Source organism: Strix aluco, chromosome W, assembly GCF_031877795.1.
Source record: "Strix aluco isolate bStrAlu1 chromosome W, bStrAlu1.hap1, whole genome shotgun sequence".
Taxonomy (NCBI): domain Eukaryota; kingdom Metazoa; phylum Chordata; class Aves; order Strigiformes; family Strigidae; genus Strix; species Strix aluco.
Genome location: NC_133970.1, coordinates 4,139,694 through 4,165,594, shown reverse-complemented (window position 1 = coordinate 4,165,594; position 25,901 = coordinate 4,139,694).

Below are 25,901 nucleotides of genomic sequence, written 5' to 3'. Positions count from 1 at the left end.
GCTGAGCTCTCCACCACCTGAGCTCTCCACATGAGCTGAGCTCTCCACCGCCTGAGCTGAGCTCTCCACCGCCTGAGCTGAAATCTCCACCTGAGCTGCCTTCTGCACCTGAGCTGAGCTCTCCACAGCCTGAGCTCCCCACCACCTGAGCACTCCACCTGAGCTGAGCTCTCCACCACCTGAGCTCTCCACCTGAGCTGAGCTCTCCACCACCTGAGCTCTCCACCTGCGCTGAGCTCTCAACTTTAGCAGAGCTCTCTACCACCTGTGCTGACTTCTCCACCACCTGAGCTGAGCTCTCGACAGGATCTGAGCTCTCCACCGCCTGAGCTCTCCACCGCCTGAGCTGAGATCTCCGCCGCCTGAGCTGAGCTCTCAACCACCTGAGCTGAACTCTCCCCCTGAGCTGTCTTCTCCAAGTGAGCTGAGCTCTCCACCTGAGCTGAGCACTCCACCGCCTGAGCTGACCTCTCCACCTGAGCTGAGATCTCCACCGCCTGAGCTGAGCAGTCCTCCGCCTGAGCTCTCCACCTCAGCTGAGCTCTCCAATTGAGCTCAGCTCTCTTCATGAGCTGAGCTCTCCACCGCCTGAGCTGAGCTCTCCCCAGCTGAGGTCTCGACCTGAGCTGAGCTCTCCACCGCCTGAGCTATCCACTACATGAGCTCTCCACCTGATCTTTGCTCACCACCGCCTGAGCTCTCGACCTGAGCTGCGCTCTCGACCTGAGTTGACCTCTCCTCCGCCTGAGCTCTCCACCACCTGAGCTGAGCTCTCCACCTGAGCTGAGCTCTCCAGCGCCTGAGCTGATCTCTCCAACTCAGCTCAGATCTCCGCCGCCTGAGCTGAGCTGTCAGCCGCCTGAGCTGAACTCTCCACCTGAGCTGTCCTCTCTACCTGATCTGAGCTCTCCACCTGAGCTGAACTCTCCAGCGCCTGAGCTGATCTCTCCACCTCATCTGAGCTCTCCACCGCCTGAGATCTCCACCGCCTGAACTGAGCTCTCCACTGCCTGTGCTGAGCTCTCCACCAGAGCTGAGCACTCCACCGCCTGAGCTGAGCTCTCCACTCCCTGAGATCTCCACCGCCTGAACTGACCACTCCAACGCCTGAGCTGAACTCTCCACTGCCTGTGCTGAGCTCTCCACCGCCTGAGGTGGGCACTCCTCTGCCTGAGCTCTCCACCTCAGCTGAGCTCTCCATCTGAGCACAGCTCTCTACATGAGCTGAGCTCTCCACCGCCTGTGCTGACCTCTCGACCTGAGCTGAGCTCTCCGAGGGCTGAGGTCACCACCACCTGAGGTCTCCACCGCCCTAGGTCTCCATCGCTCGAGTTCTCCAACGCCTGAGCTCTCCACTGCCTGAGCTGAGCTCTCACCGCCTGAGCTCTGGACCTCATCTGAGCTCTCCACTGCCTGAGCTGAGCTCTCCACCGCCGGACCTGAGTTCTCACTGCCTGAGCTCTCCACCTGATCTGAGCTCTCCACCGCCTGAACTCTCCAGCTGAGCTGAGCTCTCCACCTGAGCTGATCTCTCCACCACCTGAGCTGACCTCTCCACCTGAGCTGACCTCTCCACCGCCTGAGCTGAGCTCTCCACCACCTGAGCTCTCCACCACCAGAGTTCTCCACCACCTGAGCTCTCCACCAGAGCTGAGCTCTCCACCTGAGCTGAGCTCTCCAACGCCTGAGATCTCCACTGCCTGAGCAGAGCTCCCACCCCCTGAGCTTATCTCTCCACCTGATCTGATCTATCCACTACCTGAGCTCTGCACCTCAGCTAAGCTCTCCAACGTCTGAGCTCTCCACTGCCTGAGCTGAGCTCTCCACCTGAGCTGAGGTCTCCACATGAGCTGAGCTCTCCACCGCCTGAGCTCTCCACCGTCTGAGCTCACCACCTGAGCTGTCTTCTGCACCTGAGCTGAGCTCTCCACCGCCTGAGTTCTCCACCTGAGCTGAGCTCTCCACTACCTGAGCTCTCCACCACCTGAGCTCTCCACCTGACCTGACGTCTCAACCTTAGCTGAGCTCTACACCGCCTGTGCTGAGCTCTCCACCAGAGCTGAGCTCTCTGCCACATGAGCTGAGATGTCCACCTGAGCCTAGCTCTCCACCTGACCTGAGCACTCCACCGCCTGAGATCTCGACCTGAGCTGAGCTCTCAACCTTAGCAGAGATCTCAACCGCCTGTGCTGAGCTCTCCAACGCCTGAGCTGAGCTCTCCACCGCCTCAGCTGATGTCTCCGCCTGAGCTGAATTCTCCACCGCCTGAACTGAACTCTCTACCTGAGATTTCTTCTGCACCTGAGATGAGCTCTCCACCGCCTGAGCTCTCCACCGTCTGAGCTCACCACCTGAGCTGTCTTCTGCACCTGAGCTGAGCTCTCCACCGCCTGAGTTCACCACCTGAGCTGAGCTCTCAACCTTAGCTGAGCTCTACACCGCCTGTGCTGAGCTCTCCACCAGAGCTGAGGTCTCCACCTGAGATGAGCTCTCAACCACCTGAGCTCTCCACAGCCTAAGCTCTCCACCACCTGAGCTCTCCACCTGAGCTGAGCTCTCGACAGGAGCTGAGCTCTCCACCGCCTGAGCTGAACTCTCCAACTGAGCTGTCTTCTGCACCTGAGCTGAGCTGAGCTCTCCACCGCCTGAGCTCTCCACTGCCTGAGCTCTCCACCGCCTGAGATGAGATCTCCGCCGCCTGAGCTGAGCTCTCAACCGCCTGAGCTGAACTCTCCACCTGAGCTGTCCTCTCCACCTGAGCTGAGCTCTCCACCTGAGCTGAGCACTCCACCGCCTGAGCTGACCCCTCCACCTGAGCTGAGATCTCCACCGCCTGAGCTGAGCAGTCCTCCGCCTGAGCTCTCCACCTCAGCTGAGCTCTCCAATTGAGCTCAGCTCTCTTCATGAGCTGAGCTCTCCACCGCCTGAGCTGAGCTCTCGAACTGAGCTGAGCTCTCCAATGCCTGAGCTCACCACCGTCTGAGCACTCCATCGCCTTAGCTCTACTCCGCCTGAGTTCTCCAACGCCTGAGCTCTCCACCTGAGCTGAGCTGAGCTCTCGACCACCTAAGCTCTCCACTACCTGAGCTATCCACCTGATCTCAGCTCTCCACCGCCTGAGCTCTCGAACTGAGCTGCGCTCTCGACCTGATCTGAGCTCTCCAACGCCTGAGCTCTCCACCACCTGAGCTCTCCACCACCTGAGCTGAGCTCTCCACCCACTGAACTCATCCTACATCTGAGCTGAGCTCTCCACATGAGCTGAGCTCTCCACCGCCTGAGCTCTCCACAGCCTGAGCTCTCCACCTGAGCTGAGCTGAGCTCTCCACCACCTAAGCTCTCCACTACCTGAGCTATCCACCTGATCTCAGCTCTCCACCGCCTGAGCTCTCGACCTGAGCTGAGCTCTCCACCTGCGATGAGCTCTCCATCACCTGAGCTCTCCACCGCCTGAGCTCTCCACCTGATCTGATCTCTACACATGAGCTAAGTTCTCCATCACCTGAGCTGAGCTCTCCACCTGATTTGAGCACACCATGTGAGCTGAGCTCTCGATCTGAGATGACATCTCCACCGCCTGAGCTCTCCACCGCCTGAGCTGAGCTCTCCACCGCCTGAGCTGAACTCTCCACCTGAGCTGTCTTCTGCACCTGAGCTGAGCTCTCCAACGCCTGAGCTCTCCACTGCCTGAGCTGAGCTCTCCACCCCCTGAGCTGATCTCTCCACCTGATCTGAGCTATCCACTACCTGAGCTCTCCACCTCAGCTAAGCTCTCCAACGCCTGAGCTCTCCACTGCCTGAGCTGAGCTCTCCACCTGAGCTGAGCTCTCCACATGAGCTGAGCTCTCCACCGCCTGAGCTCTCCACCGTCTGAGCTCACCACCTGAGCTGTCTTCTGCACCTGAGCTGAGCTCTCCACCGCCTGAGTTCTCCACCTGAGCTGAGCTCTCCACTACCTGAGCTCTCCACCACCTGAGCTCTCCACCTGACCTGAGCTCTCCAGGGACTGATTTCTCCACCAGAGCCGAGCTCTCCACCTGATCTGAGCTCTCCACCTGAGCTGAGCTCTCCACCGCCTGAACTCTCCACCACGTGAGCTGAGCTCTCCACCGCCTGAACTCTCCACCGCCTGAGTTGAGCTCTCCACAGCCTTAGCAGAACTCTCCACCGCCTGAGTTGAGCTCTCCACAGCCTTAGCAGTACTCTCCACCGCCTCAGCTGAACGCTCCATCGCCTGAGCTGAACTCTCCATCTGACCTGAGCTCTCCACCTGAGCTGAGCGCTCCACCGCCTGAGCTGAGCTCTCCACCTGAGCTGAGCTCACCACCTGAGCTGAGCTCTCCACCGCATGAGCTGAGATCTCCACCTGAGCCTAGCTCTCCACCTGAGCTGAGATCTCCACCACCTGAGCTCTCCATCTGAGCTGACCTCTCGACCTCAGCTGAGCTCTCCACCTGAGCTGAGCTCTCCACCACCTGACCTGAGCTCTCGACAGGAGAGCAGCTCTCCACCACCTGAGCTGACCTCTCCACCTGAGCTGAGCTCTCCGCCGCCTGAGCTGAGCTCTCCACCTGACCAGAGCTCTCCACCGCCTGAGATCTCGACCTGAGCTGAGCTCTCAACCTTAGCAGAGATATCAACCGCCTGTGCTGAGCTCTCCAACGGCTGAGCTGAGCTCTCCACCGCCTCAGCTGAGCTCTCGACAGGAACTGAGTTCTCCACCGCCTGACCTCTCCATCGCCTTAGCTGAGCTGTCCGCTGCCTGAGCTGAATTCTCCACCTGAGCTGAGCTCTCCACCGCCTGACCTCTCGACCACCTGAGCTGAGCATTCCTCCACCTGGGCTCTCCACCGCCTTAGCTCTCCACCTGAGATGAGCTCTCCACCTGAGCTGAGCTCTCCACTGTGTGAACGGAACTCTCCACCTGAGCTGAGCTCTCCACCTGAGATGAGATCTCCACCACCTGAGCTCTCCACGACCTGAGCTCTCCACCGCCTGAGCTCTCGGCCTGAGCTGAGCTCTCCACCCCCTCAGCTGATGTCTCCACCTGAGCTGAGCTCTCCACCGCCTGACATCTCCACCACCTGAGCTGATATCTACGCCGACTGAGCTCTCCAGGGACTGATTTCTCCACCAGAGCCGAGCTCTCCACCTGATCTGAGCTCTCCACCTGAGCTGAGCTCTCCACCGCCTGAACTCTCCAACTGAGCTGAGCTCTCCAAATGAGATGTACTCTCCAACTGAGATGTGCTCTCCACCACCTGAGCCCTCCACCGCCTGAACTCTCCAACTGAGCTGAGGTCTCCAAATGAGATGTACTCTCCAACTGAGATGTGCTCTCCACCACCTGAGCTCTCCACCGCCTGAGCTCTCCACCTGAGCTGAGCTCTCCACCTTAGCTGAGCTCTCCACCGCCTGAGCTCTCCACGTGAGCTGACCTCTCCACCTGAGCTGAGCTCTCCACCGCCTGAGTTGAGCTCTCCACAGCCTTAGCAGAACTCTCCACCGCCTGAGTTGAGCTCTCCACAGCCTTAGCAGAACTCTCCACTGCCTCAGCTGAACGCTCCATCGCCTGAGCTGAACTCTCCATCTGACCTGAGCTCTCCACCTGAGCTGAGCGCTCCATCACCGGAGCTCTCCACCGCTTGAGCTCTCCACCAGCTGATCTCTCCACCTGAGCTGAGCTCTCCACCTGAGCTGAGCTCTCCACCAGAGCTAAGCTCTCCACCGGCTCAGCTGAGCTCTCCGCCGCCTGAGCCGAGCTCTCCGCCGCCTGAGCTGAGCTCTCCACCGCGTGAGCTGAGCTATCCACCACCTGAGCTCTCCAGAAGAGCCGAGCTCTCCACCGCCTGAGCTCTCCACCTGAGCTGATCTCTCCACCTGAGCTGAGGTCTCCACCGCCTGAGCTCTCCACAGCCTGAGCTCTCCACCTGAGCTGAGCTCTCCACCAGAGCTGAGCTCTCCACCGGCTGAGCTGAGCTCTCCGCCGCCTGAACTGAGCTCTCCGCCACCTGAGCTGAGTTCTCCACCGCCTGAGCTGAGCTATCCACCCCCTGAGCTCTCCAGCAGAGCCGAGCTCTCCACCGCCTGAGCTCTCCACCAGAGCCGAGCTCTCCACCGCCTGAGCTCTCCACCTGAGCTGATCTCTTCACCTGAGCTGAGTTCTCCACCGCCTGAGCTCTCCACCTGAGCTGAGCTCTCCACCTGAGCTGAGGTCTCCACCGCCTGTACTCTCCAACTGAGTTGAGCTCTCCCACTGAGATGTGCTCTCCAACTGAGAAGTGCTCTCCACCACCTGAGCTCTCCATAGCCTGAGCTCTGCACAGCCTGAGCTCTCCACCTGAGCTGAGCTCTCCACCCCCTCAGCTGATGTCTCCACCTGAGCTGAGCTCTCCACCGCCTGAGCTGAGCTCTCCACTGCCTGAGCTGAACTCTCCACCTGAGCTGCCTTCTGCACATGAGCTTAGCTCTCCAACTCCTGAGCTCTCGGCCTGAGCTGAGCACTCCACCCCCTGAGCTCATCTCTCCACCTGATCTGAGCTATCCACTACCTGAGCTCTGCACCTCAGCTAAGGTCTCCAACGCCTGAGCTATGCAACGCCTGAGCTGAGATCTCCGCCACCTGATCTGAGCTATGCACTACCTGAGCTCTGCACCTCAGCAAAGCTCTCCAATGCCTGAGCTCTCCACTGCCTGAGCTGAGCTCTCCACCTGAGCTGAGCTTCCACATGGGCTGAGCTCTCCACCGCCTATGCTCTCCACCGCCTGAGCTCTCGGCCTGAGCTGAGCACTCCACCCCCTGAGCTCATCTCTCCACCTGATCTGAGCTATCCACTACCTGAGCTCTGCACCTCAGCTAAGGTCTCCAACGCCTGAGCTATGCAACGCCTGAGCTGAGATCTCTGCCACCTGATCTGAGCTATGCACTACCTGAGCTCTGCACCTCAGCTAAGCTCTCCAATGCCTGAGCTCTCCACTGCCTGAGCAGAACTCTCCACCTGAGCTGAGCTCTCCACCTGAGCTGAGCTCTCCACCTGAGCTGAGCTCTCCACATGGGCTGAGCTCTCCACCGCCTATGCTCTCCACCGCCTGAGCTCTCCACCTGAGCTGAGCTCTCCACCGCCTGAGCTGAGCTCTCCACCTGAGCTGAGCTCACCACCTGAGCTGAACTCTCCACCGCCTGAGCTGAGCTCTCCACTAGAGCTGAGCTCTCCACCGCATGAGCTGAGATCTCCACCTGAGCTGAGCTCTCCACCTGAGCTGAGATCTCCACCACCTGAGCTCTCCATCTGAGCTGACCTCTCGACCTCAGCTGAGCTCTCCACCTGAGCTGATCTCTCCACCACCTGACCTGAGCTCTCGACAGGAGCTGAGCTCTCCACCACCTGAGCTGACCTCTCCACCTGAGCTGAGCTCTCCGCCGCCTGAGCTGAGCTCTCCACCTGACCAGAGCTCTCCACTGCCTGAGATCTCGACCTGAGCTGAGCTCTCAACCTTAGCAGAGATATCAACCGCCTGTGCTGAGCTCTCCAACGGCTGAGCTGAGCTCTCCACCGCCTCAGCTGAGCTCTCGACAGGAACTGAGTTCTCCACCGCCTGATCTCTCCATCGCCTTAGCTGAGCTCTCCGCTGCCTGAGCTGAATTCTCCACCTGAGCTGAGCTCTCCACCGCCTGATCTCTCGACCACCTGAGCTGAGCACTCCTCCACCTGGGCTCTCCACCGCCTTAGCTCTCCACCTGAGATGAGCTCTCCACCTGAGCTGAGCTCTCCACTGTGTGAACGGAACTCTCCACCTGAGCTGAGCTCTCCACCTGAGATGAGATCTCCACCACCTGAGCTCTCCACGACCTGAGCTCTACACCGCCTGAGCTCTCGGCCTGAGCTGAGCTCTCCACCCCCTCAGCTGATGTCTCCACCAGAGCTGAGCTCTCCGCCGTAAGAGCTGAGCTATCCACCCCCTGAGCTCTCCACCAGAGCCAAGCTCTCCACAGCCTGAGCTCTCCACCTGAGCTGATCTCTCCACCTGAGCTGAGGTCTCCACCGCCGGAGCTCTCCACAGCCTGAGCTCTCCACATCCTGAGCTCTCCACCTGAGCTGAGCTCTCCACCTGACATGAGCGCTCCACAAGAGCTGAGCTGTCCACCGGCTGAGCTGAGCTCTCCGCCGCCTGAGCTGAGCTCTCCACTGCCTGAGCTAAGGTCTCCACCTCCTGAGCTCTCCACCAGAGCTGAGCTTTCCACCGCCTGAGCTCTCCACCTGAGCTGATCTCTTCACCTGAGCTGAGTTCTCCACCGCCTGAGCTCTCCACCTGAGCTGAGCTCTCCACATGAGCTGAGCTCTCCACCTGGGATGAGCTCTCCACCACCTGAGCTCTCCACCGCCTGAGCTGAGCTCTCCACCTGATTTGAGCTCACCATGTGAGCTGAGCTCTCGACCTGAGATGAGATCTCCACCGCCTGAGCTGTCCACCGCCTTAGCTGAGCTCTCCACCGCCTGAGCTGAACTCTCCACCGCCTGAGCTGAACTCTCCACCTGAGCTGCCTTCTGCACCTGAGCTGAGCTCTCCACCTGATCTGAGCTATCCACTACCTGAGCTCTGCACCTCAGCTAAGGTCTCCAACGCCTGAGCTATCCAATGCCTGAGCTGAGATCTCCGTCACCTGAGCTAAGCTATGCACTACCTGAGCTCTGCACCTCAGCTAAGCTCTCCAACGCCTGAGCTCTCCACTGCCTGAGCTGACCTCTCCACATGAGCTGAGCTCTCCACATGAGCTGAGGTCTCCACCACCTGAGCTCTCGACCTGAGCTGAGCTGTTGACCTGATCTGATCTCTCCTCCACCTGAGCTCTCCACCACCTCAGCTCTCCACCTGAGCTGAGCTCTCCATATCAGCTGAGTTCTCCAGAGCGTGAGCTCTCCACCGCCTGAGCTGAGATCACCACTGCCTGTGCTGTGTTCTCCACGGCCTGAGCTGAGCTCTCCACCATCTGTGCTGTGTTCTCCACCGCTTGAGCTGAGCACTCCAATGCCTTAGCTATCAACCAGAGCTGAGTTCTCCACCGCATGAGCTCTCCACCTGAGCTGAGCTCTCCACTGCCTGAGCTCTTCACCTGAGCTGAGCTCTCCACCTGAGCTGAGCTCTCCACTGCCTGAGCTCTCCACCACCTGAGCTCTTCACCTGAGCTGAGCTCTCCACCTGAGTTGAGCTCTCCACTGCCTGAGCTGACCTCTCTACCAGAGCTGAGCTCTCCACCTGAGCTGAGCTCTCCTTATGAGCTGAGCTCTGCACCACCTGAGCTCTCCAGTGCCTGAGCTCTCGGCCTGAACTGAGATCTCCACTGCCTGAGTTGAGCTCTACACCTGAGCTGAGCTCTCCACAACAGCTGACCTCTCCAGTGCCTCAGCTCTCCACCGCCTGAACTCTAGACCGCCTGAGCTGAGCTCTCGACCTGAGCTGAGCTCTCCACTGCCTGACATCTCCACCACCTGAGCTGATATATCCGCCGACTGAGCTCTCCAGGGAATGATTTCTCCACCAGAGCCGAGCTCTCCACCTGAGCTGAGCTCTCCACCTGAGCTGAGCTCTCCACCGCCTGAACTCTCCACCACGTGAGCTGAGCTCTCCACCGCCTGAACTCTCCAACTGAGCTGAGCTCTCCAAATGAGATGTACTCTCCAACTGAGATGTGCTCTCCACCACCGGAGCTCTCCACCGCCTGAGCTCTCCACCTGAGCTGAGCTCTCCACCTTAGCTGAGCTCTCCACCGCCTGAACTCTCTACCACCTGAGCTGAGCTCTCCACCGCCTGAGCTCTCCACGTGAGCTGACCTCTCCACCTGAGCTGAGCTCTCCACCGCCTGAGTTGAGCTCTCCACAGCCTTAGCAGAACTCTCCACCGCCTCAGCTGAACGCTCCATCGCCTGAGCTGAACTCTCCATCTGACCTGAGCTCTCCACCTGAGCTGAGCGCTCCATCACCGGAGCTCTCCACCGTGTGAGCTCTCCACCAGCTGATCTCCCCACCTGAGCTGAGCTCTCCACCTGAGCTGAGCTCTCCACCAGAGCTAAGCTCTCCACAGGCTGAGCTGAGCTCTCCGCCGCCTGAGCTGAGCTCTCCACCGCCTGAGCTGAGCTATCCACCGCCTGAGCTCTCCAGCAGAGCCGAGCTCTCCACCGCCTGAGCTGAGCTCTCGACAGGAGCTGAGTTCTCCACCGGATGATCTCTCCATCGCCTTAGCTGAGCTCTCCGATGCCTGAGCTGAATTCTCCACCTGAGCTGAGCTCTCCACCGCCTGACCTCTCGACCACCTGATCTGAGCACTCCTCCACCTGGGCTCTCCACCACCTTAGCTCTCCACCTGAGATGAGCTCTCCCCCTGAGCTGAGCTCTCCACCTGAGATGAGCTCTCCACCACCTGAGCTCTCCACCGCCTGAGGTCTCCACCTGAGCTGATCTCTACACATGAGGTGAGTTCTCCACTGCCTGAGCTGAGCTCTCCACCTGATTTGAGATCACCATGTGAGCTGAGCTCTCGACCTGAGATGAGATCTCCACCTGAGCTGAGCTCTCCTTATGAGCTGAGCTCTCCACCACCTGAGCTCTCCACCACCTGAGCTCTCTACCGCCTGAGCTGAGCTCTCCACCGCCTGAGCTGAACTCTCCACCTGAGCTGTCTTCTGCAACTGAGCTGAGCTCTCCACCACCTCAGCTCTCCAACTCAGCTGAGCTCACAACTTTAGCAGAGCTCTCCACCACCTGTGCTGAGTTCTCCGCCGCCTGAGCTGAGCTGTCGACAGGAGCTGAGCTCTCCACCGCCTGACCTCTCCAACGCCTGAGCTGAGATCTCCGCCGCCTGAGCTGAGCTCTCAACCGCCTGAGCTGACCGCTCCACCTGAGCTGTCCTCTCCACCTGAGATGAGCTCTCCACCTGAGCTGAGCTCTCCACCGCCTCAGATCTCGACCTGAGCTGTGCTCTCCACCACATGAGCTCTCCACCACCTGAGGTCTCCACCGCCTGAGCTCTCCACCAGAGCTGAGCTCTCCACCTGAGCTGAGCTCTCCTTATGAGCTGAGCTCTCCACTACCTGAGCTCTCCAACGCCTGAGCTCTCCACCTGAGCTGAGCTCTCCAAGTCGTGAGCTGACCTCTCCACCTGAGCTGAGCTCTCCACCTGAGCTGAGCTCTCCAGCACCTGAGCTCTCCACCGCCTCAGCTCTCCACTAGAGCTGAGCTCTCCACCTGAGCTGAGCTGTCCACCTGAGATGAGCTGTCCTCCAGCTGAGCTCTCCACTGCCTGAGCTCTGCACCTGATCTGATCTCTACACATGAGCTAAGTTCTCCACCGCCTGAGCTGAGCTCTCCACCTGATTTGAGCTCACCATGTGAGCTGAGCTCTCGACCTGAGATGAGATCTCCACCGCCTGAGCTCTCCACCACCTGAGCTGAGCTCTCCACCGCCTGAGGTTAACTCTCCACCTGATCTGAGCTATCCACTACCTGAGCTCTGCACCTCAGCTAAGCTCTCCAACGTCTGAGCTCTCCACCGCCTGCGCTGAGCTCTCCACCGCCTGAGCTGAACTCTCCACCTGAGCTGTCTTCTGCACCTGAGCTGAGCTCTCCACAGCCTGAGTTCCCCACTGCCTGAGCTGATGTCTCCACCTGACCTGGTCTCTCCATCTGATCTGAGCTATCCACTACCTGAGCTCTGCACCTCAGCTAAGCTCTCCAACGCCTGAGCTCTCCACGGTCTGAGCTCACCACCTGACCTGTCTTCTGCACCTGAGCTGACCTCTCCACCGCCTGAGTTCTCCACCTGAGCTGAGCTCTCCACTACCTGAGCTCTCCACCGCCTGAGCTCTCCACCTGAGCTGACGTCTCAACCTTAGCTGAGCTCTACACCGCCTGTGCTGAGCTCTCCACCAGAGCTGAGCTCTCCGCCGCATGAGCTGAGATCTCCACCTGAGCCTAGCTCTCCACCTGACCTGAGCTCTTCACCGCCTGAGATCTCGACCTGAGCTGAGCTCTCAACCTTAGCAGAGATCTCAACCGCCTGTGCTGAGCTCTCCAACGCCTGAGCTGAGCTCTCCACCGCCTCAGCTGATGTCTCCATCTGAGCTGAAGTCTCCACCACCTGAGCTCTCCACATGAGCTGAGCTCTCCACCGCCTGAGCTGAATTCTCCACCGCCTGAGCTGACCTCTCCACCTGAGCTGTCTTCTGCACCTGAGCTGAGATCTCCACCGCCTGAGCTGAGCAGTCCTCCGCCTGAGCTCTCCACCTCAGCTGAGCTCTCCAACTGAGCTCAGCTCTCTTCATGAGCTGAGCTCTCCACCGCCAGAGCTGAGCTCTCGACCTGAGCTGAGCTCTCCAATGCCTGAGATCACCACCGTCTGAGCACTCCATCGCCTTAGCTCTCCTCCGCCTGAGTTCTCCAACGCCTGAGCTCTCCACCGCCTGAGCTGAGCTCTCCCCACCTGAGGTCTCGACCTGAGCTGAGCTCTCCACCACCTGAGCTATCCACTACATGAGCTCTCCACCTGATCTTTGCTCATCACTACCTGAGCTCTCGATCTGAGCTGCGCTCTCGACCTGAGTTGACCTCTCCACCGCCTGAGCTCTCCACCGCCTGAGCTGAGCTCTCCACGTGAGCTGAGCTCTCCAGCGCCTGAGCTGATCTCTCCACCTCAGCTGAGCTCTCCACCGCCTGAGCTGAGCTCTCCACCTCAGCTGAGCTCTCCACCGCCTGAGCTGAGCTCTCCACCTCAGCTGAGCTCTCCACCGCCTGAGATCTCCACCGCCTGAACTGAGCTCTCCACCGCCTGTGCTGAGCTCTCCACCAGAGCTGAGCACTCCAACGCCTGAGATGAGCCCTCCACTGCCTGTGCTGAGCTCTCCACCGCCTGAGGTGGGCACTCCTCTGCCGGAGCTCTCCACCTCAGCTGAGCTCTCCAACTGAGCACAGCTCTCTACATGAGCTGAGCTCTCCACCGCCTGTGCTGACCTCTCGACCTGAGCTGAGCTCTCCACAGCCTGAGCTGAGCCCTCCACTGCCTGTGCTGAGCTCTCCACCGCCTGAGGTGGGCACTCCTCTGCCGGAGCTCTCCACCTCAGCTGAGCTCTCCAACTGAGCACAGCTCTCTACATGAGCTGAGCTCTCCACCGCCTGTGCTGACCTCTCGACCTGAGCTGAGCTCTCCACCGCCTGAGCTGAGCTCTCCACCTGATTTGAGCTCACCATGTGAGCTGAGCTCTCGACCTGAGATGAGATCTCCACCGCCTGAGCTCTCCACCACCTGACCTGAGCTCTCCACCGCCTGAGCTGAACTCTCCACCTGAGCTGTCTTCTGCACCTGAGCTGAGCTCTCCAACGCCTGAGCTCTCCACTGCCTGAGCTGAGCTCTCCACCGCCTGAGCTTAACTCTCCACCTGATCTGGCCTATCCACTACCTGAGCTCTGCACCTCAGCTAAGCTCTCCAACGTCTGAGCTCTCCACCGCCTGCGCTGAGCTCTCCACCGCCTGAGCTGAACTCTCCACCTGAGCTGTCTTCTGCACCTGAGCTGAGCTCTCCACAGCCTGAGCTCCCCACTGCCTGAGCTGATCTCTCCACCTGACCTGGTCTCTCCATCTGATCTGAGCTATCCACTACCTGAGCTCTGCACCTCAGCTAAGCTCTCCAACGCCTGAGCTCTCCACGGTCTGAGCTCACCACCTGACCTGTCTTCTGCACCTGAGCTGACCTCTCCACCGCCTGAGTTCTCCACCTGAGCTGAGCTCTCCACTACCTGAGCTCTCCACCGCCTGAGCTCTCCACCTGAGCTGACGTCTCAACCTTAGCTGAGCTCTACACCGCCTGTGCTGAGCTCTCCACCAGAGCTGAGCTCTCCGCCGCATGAGCTGAGATCTCCACCTGAGCCTAGCTCTCCACCTGACCTGAGCTCTTCACCGCCTGAGATCTCGACCTGAGCTGAGCTCTCAACCTTAGCAGAGATCTCAACCGCCTGTGCTGAGCTCTCCAACGCCTGAGCTGAGCTCTCCACCGCCTCAGCTGATGTCTCCATCTGAGCTGAAGTCTCCACCACCTGAGCTCTCCACATGAGCTGAGCTCTCCACCGCCTGAGCTGAATTCTCCACCGCCTGAGCTGACCTCTCCACCTGAGCTGTCTTCTGCACCTGAGCTGAGCTCTCCACCGCCTGAGCTCTCCACCTCCTGAGCTCTGAACCACAGCTGAGCTCTCCACCCCCTGAGCTGATCTCTACACCTGAGCTGAGCTCCCCACCTGAGCTAAGCTCTCCACATCGCTGAGTACTCCACCACCTGTGCTGAGTTCTCCACCGCCTGAGCTGAGCTCTCGACAGGAGCTGAGCTCTCCACTGCCTGAGCTCTCCACCGCCTGAGCTGAGATCGCCGCCGCCTGAGCTGAGCTCTCAACCGCCTGAGCTGAACTCTCCACCTGAGCTGTCCTCTCCACCTGAGCTGAGCTCTCCACCTGAGCTGAGCATTCCACCTCCTGAACTGACCTCTCCACCTGAGCTGAGATCTCCACCGCCTGAGCTGAGCAGTCCTCCGCCTGAGCTCTCCACCTCAGCTGAGCTCTCCAACTGAGCTCAGCTCTCTTCATGAGCTGAGCTCTCCACCGCCAGAGCTGAGCTCTCGACCTGAGCTGAGCTCTCCAATGCCTGAGATCACCACCGTCTGAGCACTCCATCGCCTTAGCTCTCCTCCGCCTGAGTTCTCCAACGCCTGAGCTCTCCACCGCCTGAGCTGAGCTCTCCGCACCTGAGGTCTCGACCTGAGCTGAGCTCTCCACCACCTGAGCTATCCACTACATGAGCTCTCCACCTGATCTTTGCTCATCACTAACTGAGCTCTCGACCTGAGCTGCGCTCTCGACCTGAGTTGACCTCTCCACCGCCTGAGCTCTCCACCGCCTGAGCTGAGCTCTCCACCTGAGCTGAGCTCTCCAGCGCCTGAGCTGATCTCTCCACCTCAGCTGAGCTCTCCACCGCCTGAGCTGAGCTCTCCACCTCAGCTGAGATCTCCACCGCCTGAGCTCTCCACCACCTGAGCTGAGCTCTCCACCGCCTGAGCTTAACTCTCCACCTGATCTGGCCTATCCACTACCTGAGCTCTGCACCTCAGCTAAGCTCTCCAACGTCTGAGCTCTCCACCGCCTGCGCTGAGCTCTCCACCGCCTGAGCTGAACTCTCCACCTGAGCTGTCTTCTGCACCTGAGCTGAGCTCTCCACAGCCTGAGTTCCCCACTGCCTGAGCTGATCTCTCCACCTGACCTGGTCTCTCCATCTGATCTGAGCTATCCACTACCTGAGCTCTGCACCTCAGCTAAGCTCTCCAACGCCTGAGCTCTCCACGGTCTGAGCTCACCACCTGACCTGTCTTCTGCACCTGAGCTGACCTCTCCACCGCCTGAGTTCTCCACCTGAGCTGAGCTCTCCACTACCTGAGCTCTCCACCGCCTGAGCTCTCCACCTGAGCTGACGTCTCAACCTTAGCTGAGCTCTACACCGCCTGTGCTGAGCTCTCCACCAGAGCTGAGCTCTCCGCCGCATGAGCTGAGATCTCCGCCTGAGCCTAGCTCTCCACCTGACCTGAGCTCTTCACCGCCTGAGATCTCGACCTGAGCTGAGCTCTCAACCTTAGCAGAGATCTCAACCGCCTGTGCTGAGCTCTCCAACGCCTGAGCTGAGCTCTCCACTGCCTCAGCTGATGTCTCCATCTGAGCTGAAGTCTCCACCACCTGAGCTCTCCACATGAGCTGAGCTCTCCACCGCCTGAGCTGAATTCTCCACCGCCTGAGCTGACCTCTCCACCTGAGCTGTCTTCTGCACCTGAGCTGAGATCTCCACCGCCTGAGCTGAGCAGTCCTCCGCCTGAGCTCTCCACCTCAGCTGAGCTCTCCAACTGAGCTCAGCTCTCTTCATGAGCTGAGCTCTCCACCGCCAGAGCTGAGCTCTCGACCTGAGCTGAGCTCTCCAATGCCTGAGATCACCACCGTCTGAGCACTCCATCGCCTTAGCTCTCCTCCGCCTGAGTTCTCCAACGCCTGAGCTCTCCACCGCCTGAGCTGAGCTCTCCCCACCTGAGGTCTCGACCTGAGCTGAGCTCTCCACCACCTGAGCTATCCACTACATGAGCTCTCCACCTGATCTTTGCTCATCACTACCTGAGCTCTCGACCTGAGCTGCGCTCTCGACCTGAGTTGACCTCTCCACCGCCTGAGCTCTCCACCGCCTGAGCTGAGCTCTCCACCTCAGCTGAGCTCTCCACCGCCTGAGATCTCCACCGCCTGAACTGAGCTCTCCACCGCCTGTGCTGAGCTCTCCACCAGAGCTGAGCACTCCAACGCCTGAGATGAGCCCTCCACTGCCTGTGCTGAGCTCTCCACCGCCTGAGGTGGGCACTCCTCTGCCGGAGCTCTCCACCTCAGCTGAGCTCTCCAACTGAGCACAGCTCTCTACATGAGCTGAGCTCTCCACCGCCTGTGCTGACCTCTCGACCTGAGCTGAGCTCTCCACAGCCTGAGCTGAGCCCTCCACTGCCTGTGCTGAGCTCTCCACCGCCTGAGGTGGGCACTCCTCTGCCGGAGCTCTCCACCTCAGCTGAGCTCTCCAACTGAGCACAGCTCTCTACATGAGCTGAGCTCTCCACCGCCTGTGCTGACCTCTCGACCTGAGCTGAGCTCTCCACCGCCTGAGCTGAGCTCTCCACCTGATTTGAGCTCACCATGTGAGCTGAGCTCTCGACCTGAGATGAGATCTCCACCGCCTGAGCTCTCCACCACCTGACCTGAGCTCTCCACCGCCTGAGCTGAACTCTCCACCTGAGCTGTCTTCTGCACCTGAGCTGAGCTCTCCAACGCCTGAGCTCTCCACTGCCTGAGCTGAGCTCTCCACCTGACCTGATCTCTCCATCTGATCTGAGCTATCCACTACCTGAGCTCTGCACCTCAGCTAAGCTCTCCAACGCCTGAGCTCTCCACGGTCTGAGCTCACCACCTGACCTGTCTTCTGCACCTGAGCTGACCTCTCCACCGCCTGAGTTCTCCACCTGAGCTGAGCTCTCCACTACCTAAGCTCTCCACCGCCTGAGCTCTCCACCTGAGCTGACGTCTCAACCTTAGCTGAGCTCTACACCACCTGTGCTGAGCTCTCCACTGCCTGAGCTCTCCACCGCCTGAGCTGAGATCGCCGCCGCCTGAGCTGAGCTCTCAACCGCCTGAGCTGAACTCTCCACCTGAGCTGTCCTCTCCACCTGAGCTGAGCTCTCCACCTGAGCTGATCACTCCATCTGATCTGAGCTATCCACTACCTGAGCTCTGCACCTCAGCTAAGCTCTCCAACGCCTGAGCTCTCCACGGTCTGAGCTCACCACCTGAGCTGTCTTCTGCACCTGAGCTGACCTCTCCACCGCCTGAGTTCTCCACCTGATTTGAGCTCTCCACTACCTGAGATCTCGACCTGAGCTGAGCTCTCAACCTTAGCAGAGATCTCAACCGCCTGTGCTGAGCTCTCCAACGCCTGAGCTGAGCTCTCCACCGCCTCAGCTGATGTCTCAGCCTGAGCTGTCTTCTGCACCTGAACTGAGCTATCCACCGCCTGAGCTCTGCACAAGAGCTGAGCTCTCCATCCCCTGAGATGATCTCTACACCTGAGCTGAGCTCCCCACCTGAGCTAAGCTCTCCACATTGCTGAGTACTCCACCGCCTGAGCTGAGATCTCCACCGCCTCAGCTGATGTCTCCACCTGAGCTGAGCTCTCCACCTGAGATGAGCTCTCAACCACCTGAGCTCTCCACAGCCTGAGCTCTCCACCACCTGAGCTCTCCACCTGAGCTGAGCTCTCGACAGGAACTGAGCTCTCCACCGCCTGAGCTGAACTCTCCACCTGAGCTGAGATCTCCGCCGCCTGATCTGAGCTCTGCACATGAGCTGAGCTCTCCACTACATGAGCTATCCACCTGATCTCAGTTCTCCACTGCCTGAGCTCTCGACCTGAGCTGCGCTCTCGACCTGAACTGAGCTCTCCAACGCCTGAGCTCTCCACCGCCTGAGCTCTCCACCTGAGCTGAGCTGAGCTCTCCACCACCTGTGCTCTCCACTACCTGAGCTATCCACCTGATCTCAGCTCTCCACCGCCTGAGCTCTCCACCTGAGCTGCGCTCTCGACCTGAACTGAGCTCTCCAACGCCTGAGCTCTCCACCGCCTGAGCTCTCCACCACCTGAGCTGAGCTCTCCACCCACTGAGCTGATCTCTACATCTGAGCTGAGCTCTCCACCTGAGTTGAGCTCTCCACCGCCTGACCTCTCCAATGACTAAGCTCTCCACCTGAGCTGAGCTGAGCTCTCCACCACCTAAGCTCTCCACTACCTGAGCTATCCACCTGATCTCAGCTCTCCACAGCCTGAGCTCTCGACCTGAGCTGCGCTCTCGGCCTGAACTGAGCTCTCCAACGCCTGAGCTCGCCACCGCCTGAGCTGAGCTCTCGACCTGAACTGAGCTCTCCAAGGCCTGAGCTCACGACAGCCTGAGCTCTCCACCGCCTTAGCTCTCCATCGTCTGAGTTCTCCAATGCCTGAGCTCTCCACTGCCTGAGCTGAGCTCTCCACCGCCTGAAATCTCCACCTGATCTGAGCTCTCCACCGCCTGAACTCTCCACCTGAGCTGAGCTCTCCAACTGACATCAGCTCTCTACATGAGCTGAGCTCTCAACCGCCTGAGCTGAGCTCTCGACCTGAGCTGAGCTCTCCAATGACTGCGCTCACCACTGCCTGAGCTCTCCACTTCCTTAGCTCTCCACTGCCTGAGTTCTCCAACGCCTGAGCTGTCACCGCCTGATCTGAGCTCTCCACCTGACCTGAGCTCTCCACCGCCTGAGATCTCGACCTGAGCTGAGCTCTCAACCTTAGCAGAGATCTCAACCGCCTGTGCTGAGCTCTCCAACGAGTGACCTGAGCTCTCCACCGCCTTAGCTGAGCTCTCGACAGGAGCTGAGTTCTCCACCGCATGGCCTCTCCATCGCCTTAGCTGAGCTCTCCGCTGCCTGAGCTGAATTCTGCACCTCAGCTGAGCTCTCCACCGCCTGACCTCTCGACCACCTGAGCTGAGCACTCCTCCACCTGGGCTCTCCACCGCCTTAGCTCTCCACCTGAGCTGAGCTCTCCACCTGAGATGAGCTCTCCACTGTGTGAACGGACCTCTCCACCTGAGCTGAGCTCTCCACCTGAGATGACATCTCCACCACCTGAGCTCTCCACGACCTGAGCTCTCCACCGCCTGAGCTCTCGGCCTGAGCTGACCTCTCCACATAAGCTGAGCTCTCCACCGCCTGAGCTCTCCACCTGAGCTGAACTCTACACATGAGCTGAGTTCTCCACCGCCTGAGCTGAGCGCTCCACCTGATTTGAGATCACCATGTGAGCTGAGCTCTTGACCTGAGATGAGATCTCCACCGCCTGTGCTCTGACCGCCTGAGCTCTCCAAAGCCTGAGCTGAGCTCTCCACCACCTGAGCTCTCCAAAGCCTCAGCTCTCGGCCTGAGCTGAGCTCTCAACCTTAGCTGAGCTCTACAACGCCTGTGCTGAGCGCTCAACCAGAGCTGAGCTCTCCACCGCCTGAGCTGAATTCTCCACCTGAAGTGTTATCTGCACCTGAGCTGAGCCCTCCACCGCCTGAGCTCTCCAACGCCTGAGCTCTTGGCCTGAGCTGAGCTCTCCACCCGCTGAGCTGATCTCTCCACCTGGTCCGAGCTCTCCACCGCCTGAGCTCTCCACCGCCAGAGCTCTCCATCTGAGCTGAGCTCTCAACCTTAGCTGAGCTCTACACCGCCTGTGCTGAGTTCTCCACCACCTGAGATGAGCTCTCAACAGGAGCTGAGCTCTCCACCGCCTGACCTCTCCAACGCCTGAGCTGAGCTCTCAACCGCCTGAGATGAACTCTCAACCTGAGCTGAGCTCTCCAAGGCCTGAGCTCACGACCGCCTGAGCTCTCCACCGCCTTAGCTCTCCATCGCCTGAGTTCTCCAACGCCTGAGCTCTCCACTGCCTGAGCTGAGCTCTCCACCGCCTGAACTCTCCACCTGAGCTGAGCTCTCCAACTTACCTCAGCTCTCGACCTGATCTGAGGTCTCCACCGCCTGAGCTGAGCTCTCCACCGCCGGTTCTGAGCTCTCCACCTGAGCTGAGCTCTCCAATAACTGAGCTCACCACTGCCTGAGCTCTCCACCTCCTTAGCTCTCCACCGCCTGAGTTCTCCAACGCCTGAGCTCTCTACGCCTGATCTGAGCTCTCCACCTGACCTGAGCTCTCCACCGCCTGAGATCTCGACCTGAGCTGAGCTCACCACCTGAGCTGACCTCTCCACCTAAGCCTAGCTCTCCACCTGAGATGAGATCTCCACCATCTGAGCTCTCCACCTGAGCTGAGCTCTCAACATTAGCAGAGCTCTCCACCGCCTGTGCTGAGTTCTCCACCACCTGAGCTGAGCTCTCAACAGGAGCTGAGCTCTCCACCGCCTGACCTCTCCAACGCCTGAGCTGAGCTCTCAACTGCCTGAACTGAACTATACACATGAGCTGTCGTCTCCACCGGAGCTAAACTCTCCACCTGATCTGAGCTCTCCACTGCCTGAGCTGACCTCTCCACCTGAGCTGAGCTCTCCACTGCCTGAGCTGAGCTCTCCACCTGACCTGAGCTCTCCACCGCCTGAGCTGAGCTCTCCACCTCAGCTGAGCTCTCCACCGCCTGAGATCTCCACCGCCTGAACTGAGCTCTCCACCGCCTGTGCTGAGCTCTCCACCAGAGCTGAGCACTTCACCGCCTGAGCTGAGCTCTCCACTGCCTGTGCTGAGCTCTCCACCGCCTGAGGTGGGCACTCCTCTGCCGGAGCTCTCCACCTCAGCTGAGCTCTCCAACTGAGCACAGCTCTCTACATGAGCTGAGCTCTCCACCGCCTGAACTCTCCACCTGATCTGAGCTCTCCATGCCTGAACTCTCCACTTGAGCTGAGCTCTCCAACTGACATCAGCTCTCTACATGAGCTGAGCTCTCAACCGCCTGACCTGAAATCTCAACCTGAGCTGAGCTCGCCACCGCCTGAGCTGAGCTCTCGACCTGAACTGAGCTCTCCTAGGCCTGAGCTCACGACAGCCTGAGCTCTCCACCGCCTTAGCTCTCCATCGCCTGAGTTCTCTAACGCCTGAGCTCTCCACTGTCTGAGCTGAGCTCTCCACCGCCTGAACTCTCCACCTGATCTGAGCTCTCCATGCCTGAACACTCCACCTGATCTGAGCTCTCCAACTGACATCAGCTCTCTACATGAGCTGAGCTCTCAACTGCCTGAGCTGACCTCTCTACCTGAGCTGAGCTCGCCACCGCCTGAGCTGAGCTCTCGACCTGAACTGAGCTCTCCTAGGCCTGAGCTCACGACAGCCTGAGCTCTCCACCTCCGTAACTCTCCACTGCCTGAGTTCTCCAACGCCTGAGCTCTCACCGCCTGATCTGAGCTCTCCACCTGACCTGAGCTCTCCACCGCCTGAGATCTCCACCTGAGCTAAGCTCTTCACCTCAGGTGAGCTCTCCACCGCCTTAGCTGAGCTCTCGACAGGAGCTGAGTTCTCCACCGGATGACCTCTCCATCGCCTTAGCTGAGCTCTCCGCTGCCTGAGCTGAATTCTCCACCTGAGCTGAGCTCTCCACCGCCTGACCTCTCGACCACCTGATCTGAGCAATCCTCCACCTGGGCTCTCCACCGCCTTAGCTCTCCACCGGAGATGAGCTCTCCACCTGAGCTGAGCTCTCCACCTGAGATGAGCTCTCCACCACCTGAGCTCTCCACCGCCTGAGCTGAGCTCTCCACCCGATTTGAGCTCACCATGTGAGCTGAGCTCTCGACCTGAGATGAGATCTCCACCTGAGCTGAGCTCTCCTTATGAGCTGAGCTCTCCACCACCTGAGCTCTCCACCACCTGAGCTCTCTACCGCCTGAGCTGAGCTCTCAACCGCCTGAGCTGACCTCTCCACCTGAGCTGTCCTCTCCACCTGAGATGAGCTCTCCACCTGAGCTGAGCTCTCCAGCGCCTCAGATCTCGACCTGAGCTGAGCTCTCCACCACCTGAGCTCTCCACCACCTGAGCTCTCCACCGCCTGAGCTCTCCACCAGAGCTGAGCTCTCCACCTGAGCTGAGCTCTACTTATGAGCTGAGCTCTCCACCACCTGAGCTCTCCACATGAGCTGAGCTCTCCACCGCCTGAGCTGAGCTCTCCACTGCCTGAGCTGAACTATCCACCTGAGCTGCCTTCTGCACCTGAGCTGAGCTCTCCACCACCTGAGCTCTCCACCTGCGCTGAGCTCTCAACTTTAGCAGAGCTCTCCACCGCCTGTGCTGAGTTCTCCACCGCCTGAGCTGAGCTCTCGACAGAGCTGAGCTCTCGACCGCCTGACCTCTCCAACGCCTGAGCTCCCCACCACCTGAGCTCTCCACCTGAGCTGAGCTCTCCACCACCTCAGCTCTCCAACTCAGCTGAGCTCTCAACTTTAGCAGAGCTCTCCACCACCTGTGCTGAGTTCTCCACCGCCTGAGCTGAGCTCTCAACAGGAGCTGAGCTCTCCACCGCCTGACCTCTCCACCGCCTGAGCTGAACTCTCAACAGGACCTGAGCTCTCCACCGCCTGACCTCTCCAACGCCTGAACTGAGATCTCCGCCGCTTGAGCTGAGCTCTCAACCGCCTGAGCTGAACTCTCCACCTGAGCTGTCCTCTCCACCTGAGCTGAGCTCTCCACCTGAGCTGAGCACTCCACCGCCTGAGCTGACCTCTCCACCTGAGCTGAGATCTCCACCGCCTGAGCTGAGCAGTCCTCCGCCTGAGCTCTCCACCTGAGCTGATCTCTCCACCTCAGCTGAGCTCTCCACCGCCTGAGCTGAGCTCTCCACCTGAGCTGAGCTCTCCACCGCCTGAACTGAGCTCTCCACCGCCTGTGCTGAGCTCTCCACCTGATTTGAGCTCACCATGTGAGCTGAGCTCTCGACCTGAGATGAGATCTCCACCTGAGCTGAGTTCTCCTTATGAGCTGAGCTCTCCACCACCTGAGTTCTCCACCACCTGAGCTCTCTACCGCCTGAGCTGAGCTCTCAACCGCCTGAGCTGACCTCTCCACCTGAGCTGTCCTCTCCACCTGAGATGAGCTCTCCACCTGAGCTGAGCTCTCCAGCGCCTCAGATCTCGACCTCAGCTGAGCTCTCCACCACCTGAGCTCTCCACCACCTGAGCTCTCCACCGCCTGAGCTCTCCACCAGAGCTGAGCTCTCCACCTGAGCTGAGCTCTCCTTATGAGCTGAGCTCTCCACCACCTGAGCTCTCCACATGAGCTGAGCTCTCCACCGCCTGAGCTGAGCTCTCCACTGCCTGAGCTGAACTATCCACCTGAGCTGCCTTCTGCACCTGAGCTGAGCTCTCCACCACCTGAGCTCTCCACCTGCGCTGAGCTCTCAACTTTAGCAGAGCTCTCCACCGCCTGTGCTGAGTTCTCCACCGCCTGAGCTGAGCTCTCGACAGAGCTGAGCTCTCGACCGCCACACCTCTCCAACGCCTGAGCTCCCCACCACCTGAGCTCTCCACCTGAGCTGAGCTCTCCACCACCTCAGCTCTCCAACTCAGCTGAGCTCTCAACTTTAGAAGAGCTCTCCACCACCTGTGCTGAGTTCTCCACCGCCTGAGCTGAGCTCTCAACAGGAGCTGAGCTCTCCACCGCCTGACCTCTCCACCGCCTGAGCTGAACTCTCAACAGGACCTGAGCTCTCCACCGCCTGACCTCTCCAACGCCTGAACTGAGATCTCCGCCGCTTGAGCTGAGCTCTCAACCGCCTGAGCTGAACTCTCCACCTGAGCTGTCCTCTCCACCTGAGCTGAGCTCTCCACCTGAGCTGAGCACTCCACCGCCTGAGCTGACCTCTCCACCTGAGCTGAGATCTCCACCGCCTGAGCTGAGCAGTCCTCCGCCTGAGCTCTCCACCTGAGCTGATCTCTCCACCTCAGCTGAGCTCTCCACCGCCTGAGCTGAGCTCTCCACCTGAGCTGAGCTCTCCACCGCCTGAACTGAGCTCTCCACCGCCTGTGCTGAGCTCTCCACCTGATTTGAGCTCACCATGTGAGCTGAGCTCTCGACCTGAGATGAGATCTCCACCTGAGCTGAGTTCTCCTTATGAGCTGAGCTCTCCACCACCTGAGTTCTCCACCACCTGAGCTCTCTACCGCCTGAGCTGAGCTCTCAACCGCCTGAGCTGACCTCTCCACCTGAGCTGTCCTCTCCACCTGAGATGAGCTCTCCACCTGAGCTGAGCTCTCCAGCGCCTCAGATCTCGACCTCAGCTGAGCTCTCCACCACCTGAGCTCTCCACCACCTGAGCTCTCCACCGCCTGAGCTCTCCACCAGAGCTGAGCTCTCCACCTGAGCTGAGCTCTCCTTATGAGCTGAGCTCTCCACCACCTGAGCTCTCCACATGAGCTGAGCTCTCCACCGCCTGAGCTGAGCTCTCCACTGCCTGAGCTGAACTATCCACCTGAGCTGCCTTCTGCACCTGAGCTGAGCTCTCCACCACCTGAGCTCTCCACCTGCGCTGAGCTCTCAACTTTAGCAGAGCTCTCCACCGCCTGTGCTGAGTTCTCCACCGCCTGAGCTGAGCTCTCGACAGAGCTGAGCTCTCGACCGCCACACCTCTCCAACGCCTGAGCTCCCCACCACCTGAGCTCTCCACCTGAGCTGAGCTCTCCACCACCTCAGCTCTCCAACTCAGCTGAGCTCTCAACTTTAGAAGAGCTCTCCACCACCTGTGCTGAGTTCTCCACCGCCTGAGCTGAGCTCTCAACAGGAGCTGAGCTCTCCACCGCCTGACCTCTCCACCGCCTGAGCTGAGCTCTCCACGTGAGCTGAGCTCTCCAGCGCCTGAGCTGATCTCTCCACCTCAGCTGAGCTCTCCACCGCCTGAGCTGAGCTCTCCACCTCAGCTGAGCTCTCCACCGCCTGAGATCTCCACCGCCTGAACTGAGCTCTCCACCGCCTGTGCTGATCTCTCCACCAGAGCTGAGCACTCCACCGCCTGAGCTGAGCCCTCCACTGCCTGTGCTGAGCTCTCCACCGCCTGAGGTGGGCACTCTTCTGCCTGAGCTCTCCACCTCAGCTGAGCTCTCCAACTGAGCACAGCTCTCTACATGAGCTGAGCTCTCCACCGCCTGTGCTGACCTCTCGACCTGAGCTGAGCTCTCCACAGCCTGAGCTGAGCCCTCCACTGCCTGTGCTGAGCTCTCCACCGCCTGAGGTGGGCACTCCTCTGCCGGAGCTCTCCACCTCAGCTGAGCTCTTCACCTGAGCTGAGCTCTCCTCATGAGCTGAGCTCTCCACCACCTGAGCTCTCCACCGCCTGAGATCTCGACCTGAGCTGAGCTCTCAACCTTAGCAGAGATGTCAACCGCCTGTGCTGAGCTCTCCAACGCCTGATCTGAGCTCTCCACCGCCTCAGCTGAGCTCTCGACAGGAACTGAGTTCTCCACCACCTGACCTCTCCATCGCCTTAGCTGAGCTCTCCGCTGCCTGAGCTGAATTCTCCACCTGAGCTGAGCTCTCCACCGCCTGATCTCTCGACCACCTGAGCTGAGCACTCCTCCAACTGGGCTTTCCGCCGCCTTAGCTCTCCACCTGAGCTGAGCTCTCCAACTGAGCTGAGCTCTCCAACTGAGCTGAGCTCTCCACTGTGTGAACTGACCTCTCCACCTGAGCTGAGCTCTCCACCACCTGAGCTCTCCACATGAGCTGAGCTCTCCACCGCCTGAGCTGAGCTCTCCACCGCCTGAGCTGAAATCTCCACCTGAGCTGCCTTCTGCACCTGAG